Genomic DNA, 6,330 nt, shown 5'->3' with positions numbered 1-6,330 from the left:
AAGCACGTGCTGGGACGCTGCACAACACAACCGGGCATGCCGTTCTGGTCTGCAGAGGAGCCATGACTTCCTAGTACTCCAAAACCCTGGGGAATCCACAGCCCTCAGGCCACTCTGCAAGAGCAACAGTCAATTTACTCTTGAAGCCACTGGGCCCGTCTGAGGGAAACCTAATATCCAGTGGCACATCTTAGGGTGGGTGAACGCCTACCTTCCTGAGTCATCCAGGACCATGCTTAGCAACCTGCCCCCACCTCACTTTTCCAGTTCTCCTTAGCACCTCCAGTCATCAGACAACGTGAACGTCTTCTCGCCTTTCCTGACGGCCACCCCTGCCCAGCAACTGCACCTGAGAAGTGGACATAAATCACGCAGTCTTCAGAATTGGACCGGGGTCCTCAGAGAACGTGATTCATGCCAATGTTTACCTGGGCTTGAGCCCGGACCCTGCTTCCCAAGGACCTCTACCCTTACTGAGAACTTAATGTGTGTCTGACAGCACGACTGCAGGAAGTTAGGAACGTACGTTGCCCGGTATGTGAGAGGGTCTATTTGCGTGTTCACGCGTGTGCGCGGGCGTGACTGTCACTGCTCACGGGGACGTGCTTCTGGGCTTCTTTGTGTTCTGCTCAATCTGCATCTTGGCCTCCGTTGGTACCTGAAGCCCTCTGCAGAGACACCGAAGCGTAAAAGCCACAGTTTATACACAGCGCGCTGGCATTGGACACAGCCCCCCCTGAATGGACAAAGACCCCTTCAAGCTTCAAGAGGCTGAATGCGAACTCTGCAACCCGGAGGCTGTTGAAGTAGGCCAGGGATTCCCGCTCTCCCACAGCCAAGCCTTCTGACCAAAGCTCAAAGACCTAACCAGACTTGCCTCCCGGCCGTGGGTGTGGCATATACGTGGACCTGGAGAAGCGGCCAGCTAGTAGCACATCTGATGTGCACTTGGGGCAACTTCCAGCACTCCCGGAGGCAAGACAACCTCCGCTGGCCGGGCCGACCCTGACCTGCAGGCAGGCTCCAGGCAAGATGCAGCCCGGCACCACTCAAGGGGCTAACGGAATTCGGCCTATGTGCCAGTTCTCGCCAACTAGGCCAAATCGCTTTCTGTGGACCCATAGGAATGTCCACCACAGGAAGCGGTGGGCTTCAGCAACCATGACCCAAGCTCAGACCCCAAACCCGAAACTGGGCCACCATGCCTGCCATGTTTCGCTAGCACCCACCCAGCAGGGTTGGCGGCCCTGAACCTTGAGGAAGCGCACAAATCCTTGCCAGCCTCGTCCTCCGAGGCCTCCTCCTGCCCACGGGGCAACTCGACCCTATTGGAAGCCACACATACCGTGCAAACAGGGGGACACTGTACACCAGGGGTGAGAGATCGTAACATGCCTGCTTTGATGACACTGACCCTACCCCACGGATCCTGGCACTTCTCCACTGCCACAGTGACACTACCGAGGACCTCACACAGACCAAAGGCACTGTCCCCGAGAACCACAAACAGATTGCCAACGGAAGACCTCTGCCACCCAAGGGGACCTGGACGCTTCAAAGGGCACAGTGCCTGTCTGCGGCAGCGCACCCGGCATCGCAACGGTGTCCGCGTAGCTGTACAGCCAACAGACTTCTCCAGATAAATCTCTGGCTCTTCGAAAGTCCTGCGTTCCTCACGGGCCGGACGCATCATGCCCTGCGGGAGAAACAATTTTAGCTTGGCACATTCCCAAACAAGGTAACAAAGTGCCCAAAGGTCACGTTCGCATAGCTCACCTATCCTCCAGGAGAGCGGCACAGACGCATCAGCGTATCTATTTTCTCTACGTCCTGCAAGACACCCTTTGGGCGTCATGCCTCCGGCAATGGGATCACAACTCTACGCAGGTTACGTACATCGCTCCTCAATGTCCCCTATGCCCGAGACAGGAAACGTGCTGGACCTCAGACTCGATGAGGAGACGGTAGAGTGTTCTCACTCATTTTGTTCAGATTTTCCAAGGAATGCATACAAGGGTGTCATCATCGATCCAAGCACGTGCTGGGACGCTGCACAACACAACCGGGCATGCCATTCTGGTCTGCAGAGGAGCCATGACTTCCTAGTACTCCAAAACCCTGGGGAATCCACAGCCCTCAGGCCACTCTGCAAGAGCAACAGTCAATTTACTCTTGAAGCCACTGGGCCCGTCTGAGGGAAACCTAATATCCAGTGGCACATCTTAGGGTGGGTGAACGCCTACCTTCCTGAGTCATCCAGGACCATGCTTAGCAACCTGCCCCCACCTCACTTTTCCAGTTCTCCTTAGCACCTCCAGTCATCAGACAACGTGAACGTCTTCTCGCCTTTCCTGACGGCCACCCCTGCCCAGCAACTGCACCTGAGAAGTGGACATAAATCACGCAGTCTTCAGAATTGGACCGGGGTCCTCAGAGAACGTGATTCATGCCAATGTTTACCTGGGCTTGAGCCCGGACCCTGCTTCCCAAGGACCTCTACCCTTACTGAGAACTTAATGTGTGTGTGACAGCACGACTGCAGGAAGTTAGGAACGTACGTTGCCCGGTATGTGAGAGGGTCTATTTGTGTGTTCACGCGCGTTTTCGGGCGTGACTGTTACTGCTCACGAAGACGCGCTTCCGGAATTGTGTTCCTCTGAATCTGCATCTTGGTTTCCGTGTTTTCCTGAGGCCCTCTGCAGAGACACCGAACCGTAAAACCACAGTTTATACACAGCGCGCTATCTTCGGACACCGCCCTCCCTGAATAGAGAAAGACCCCTTCAAGCTTCTAGAGTCTGAATGTGAACTCTGAAACCCGGAGGCTGTTGATGTAGGCCACGGATTCCCGCTCCCCCACAGCCAGGCCTTCTGACCAAAGCACAAAGACCTAACCAGACTTGCCTCCTGGCCATGGGTGTGATATATACGTGGACCCGGAGATCCTGCCAGCTAGTAGCACATCTGATGTGCACTTGGGGCCAATTCCAGCTCTCCCAGAGACAAGAGAACCTCCGCTGTTCACGCCGACTCTGAGCTGCAGAGGGCTCCAGGCATGATGCAGCCCGGCACCACTCAAGGGGCCAACGAAATTCGGCCTATGTGCCACTTCTCGCCAACTAGGCCAAATCACTTTCCGTGGACCCGTTGGAATGCCCACCATGGCAAGAGGTGGTCTTCAGTAACCATGACCCAGGTTCAAACCCCACGGTTAAAACTAGGCCACCTCTCCGGCCACATCTCGGCCAGCTCCCCTCTGGCAGGATTCAGCGCCCTGAACCCCGAGGAAACACTCAAACACTCGGCAACCTTGTCCTCACTGCCCTCCTCCTGCCCACATGGCGACTAGACCCTACTAGAAGCCAGAGATAACATGCGAACACGGGGACACTGTAAACCAGTGAAGACAGACCACAAGCATTTCTGCTTTGATGACACCGAACCCACACCATACATCCTGGCACTTCTCCACTGCCAGAGCAATACTTCCGAGGACCTCACAGAAAAAAGCACTGTCCCCGAGGACCACACACAAACTTCCAACGGAAGACCTCTGCCACACGAGGAGACCTGGAAGCCAGTAAGGGAAAAGTGGCTGTCAAGGTCAGCGCACCTGGCATCACAACAGTGCGCCCATCTCTACCATGCCAACGGACTGCTTCGGATAAACCTCTGGCTGTTAGATAGGCATCCGTACCTCATGGGCCGGCCGCGTCACGCCTTCCGGGAAAAACACTTTCGCTTTGCACATTCCCAAACTAGGGAACAAAGTGGCCAAAGGGCATGTTAGCATAACTCACCTACCCCAATGAGGCCGGCACACACTCCTCAGCATATCGATCTTTTCTAGCTTACGCAAGACACCCTTTGGGAATCATTTCTCCGGCAACGGGATCACAAGTCTACACAGGTTACCTACCTCATCGCATCCACATGAACCGCCAAAGCCATCCTCTCCATAGGCAGGTGATGCCAGCCCATCATGTACATGACAAATCCTTGAGAAGCCGAGGCCAGAGCCTGCAACCCAATGATGACAGCCCATGCCACAACATCACGTAGGACCTGTCCTTTCCATGCCTTACCTTCCTGTCCAGACCATCAGCCACGACGCAGGATTAAATGCAACACTCGGATCTCACCCCACTCCACGATGACCCACGGGGGGAAAACACTGTGCCAGGAATTGCAATACAGGAGCTGACAAGCGCAACAACGAGGCCTAATCCATCAGCCCCCTTGCGCCGATGCCCAACGTCAGCCCCCACACATCCACTGCTCCAGCCCCACTGGGCACTTAAGAACTTCACCATGACAAATGCAAAAACAGGGAGGGCCGCAGGCCTGGCCTGAGTCTCCGGGCTCCAACCAGGGAAGCTTTCTCATTTTGGCTTCCAGAATTAACACCCAAAGCGGCACAAAAGAACCATGACACTGTCCAAAACACACCTCCCAAGCTGCAAGCTCACTGCACCTACCTCAGCCCACACTCTGACTCTGAACATCAGCAGGTGAGCCTGCCCCCTCACATTCCCTCATCGGCCTTTCAGCAGGGACCTGGGATTCATAGACGACCCAGTTTATGTGCAGACACGGTCCACCCTCAGACAGAAACCTCTCCAATGCTGGAGTACTGGGTGGTATTTGCATGTATGTCAGGAGGGGATGATGACCCTCACTCCTCACTGTGCCCTAACCCCGAGAGAGGAAACGTGCTGGACCTCAGTTTCAATGAGGAGACGGTAGAGTGTTCTCACTCATTTTGTTCAGATTTTCCAAGGAATGCATACAAGGGTGTCATCATCGATCTGAATACATGCTGGGAAGCTGCAGAACATAACAGGGCAGGCCATGGGGCCCTGCAGAGGAGACATTACCCTGGAGTACTCCAACAGCCTGGGGAATCCACAGTCCTCAGACCACTCAGCAAAAGCAAACATCAATCCACTCTTGCAGCCTTTGGGCCCATCTGAGGAAATCCTAATGTGGAATGGCACATCTTAGGGTGAGTGAACGCCTACCGTCCGAGTTATCCACGGTCATGCTCAGCAGTATGCGCCTGCCTCACTTTATCCAGTTTTCCTTAGCTCATCCAGGCATCAGAGTACGTGAAGGTCTTCTTTTTGTCGACAGCCAGCCTTGCCGAGCAACTACACCTGAGAAGTGGACGGAAATAACAGAGGCTTCAGAAGTGGACCGAGGTCCTCAGGGAACATGAACCATGCGAATGTTTACCTGGGCTTCTGCTGTGAACCTGCTTCCCAAGGACCTCTATCCCTCACCGATTATTGTTTTGTGACTCACAGCATGTCTGCAGGAAGTTAGGCATGTACATTGGCCAGTGTGTGAGACGCTGTATGTGTGTATTCACGTGCGTGGGCGTGTGCGACTGCGACTGCGCACGAGGACGCGATTGTGGGTTCCTGCGTGTGCCTCTGAAAACGCGTCTTGCTCTCTGTGTGTCCCTGTGGCCCTCTGCAGAGGCCTCCAATAGTTAATACCAGAGATTATACACAACACCCTGGTTGGACTCCCAACAGAAAAAGAAAGACCCCTGTGAGCTGCAGGAGACTTATGAGAACTGTGACCCCCAGGAGCTGTAGAAATAGGCCACAGACTCCCGCTCTCGCATAGCCATGCCTTCTGACCAAAGCACGAACCTAGATGAGACCTGCCTACCGGCCGTGGGTGTCACATGAGTGTGGACATGGACATCCTGCCAGCTAACAGCACATCTGATGTGCACTTGGGCCACTCCCAGTGCTTCCGGAAGCAAGGGAAACTCCTATGGGTGGACTGAAACCAACCTGAAGATGGCTACAGGCAAGATGCAGCCTGGCACCACTCAAGGGGCTAACGATATTTGGCCCAAAAGCCAATTCTCGCCAAATAGGACAAATCACGTTCTGTGGACCCGTGGGTATGCCCACCACGGGAAGTGGTAGGATTAAGCAACCATAATCCAGGTTGGAACCCCACAGCAGAAACTAGACCATCTTCCCGGCCATGTCTCGCCAGCACCCAGCCGGCAGGTTTCTCAGCCCTGAACCTGGAGGAAACGCTCAAATTTTTGACAGCCTCGTCCTAAGTGCCCTCCTCCTGCCCTCAGGGCAACTCGACCTTACCTGAAGCCACAGACATCATGCGAACATGGGGTCACTGTACACCAAGGAAGACAGGCCACATACATGTCTGCTTTGATGACGCCTACCCCACCCCATGCATTCTGGCACTTCTCCACTGCCACAGCGACACTACTAAGGACCTTGCAGAGATCAAAAGCACTGTCCCCGAGGACCACAGACAGACTTCCAACAGAAGACCTCTGCC

General features: G+C 54.7%; 2 non-coding genes across 2 annotated transcripts; both read right to left on the bottom strand.

The window, feature by feature from the left end:
• Positions 1 to 1,939: 1,939 nt before the first annotated feature.
• On the bottom strand, positions 1,940 to 2,032 carry LOC112405944 (small nucleolar RNA SNORD116). Its single transcript, XR_003004469.1, has one exon. It is a non-coding gene; the product is annotated as a small nucleolar RNA SNORD116 (small nucleolar RNA).
• A 2,685-nt stretch (positions 2,033 to 4,717) lies between these two features.
• Positions 4,718 to 4,810, bottom strand: LOC112405932 (small nucleolar RNA SNORD116). Its single transcript, XR_003004458.1, has one exon. It is a non-coding gene; the product is annotated as a small nucleolar RNA SNORD116 (small nucleolar RNA).
• Positions 4,811 to 6,330: the final 1,520 nt, after the last annotated feature.

This window comes from Neophocaena asiaeorientalis, unplaced genomic scaffold (assembly GCF_003031525.2).
Source record: "Neophocaena asiaeorientalis asiaeorientalis breed wild unplaced genomic scaffold, Neophocaena_asiaeorientalis_V1.1 scaffold1166, whole genome shotgun sequence".
NCBI lineage: Eukaryota > Metazoa > Chordata > Mammalia > Artiodactyla > Phocoenidae > Neophocaena > Neophocaena asiaeorientalis.
The sequence above is the reverse complement of the archived record's forward strand: the minus strand, read 5'-3'. Positions and strand labels throughout refer to the sequence as shown.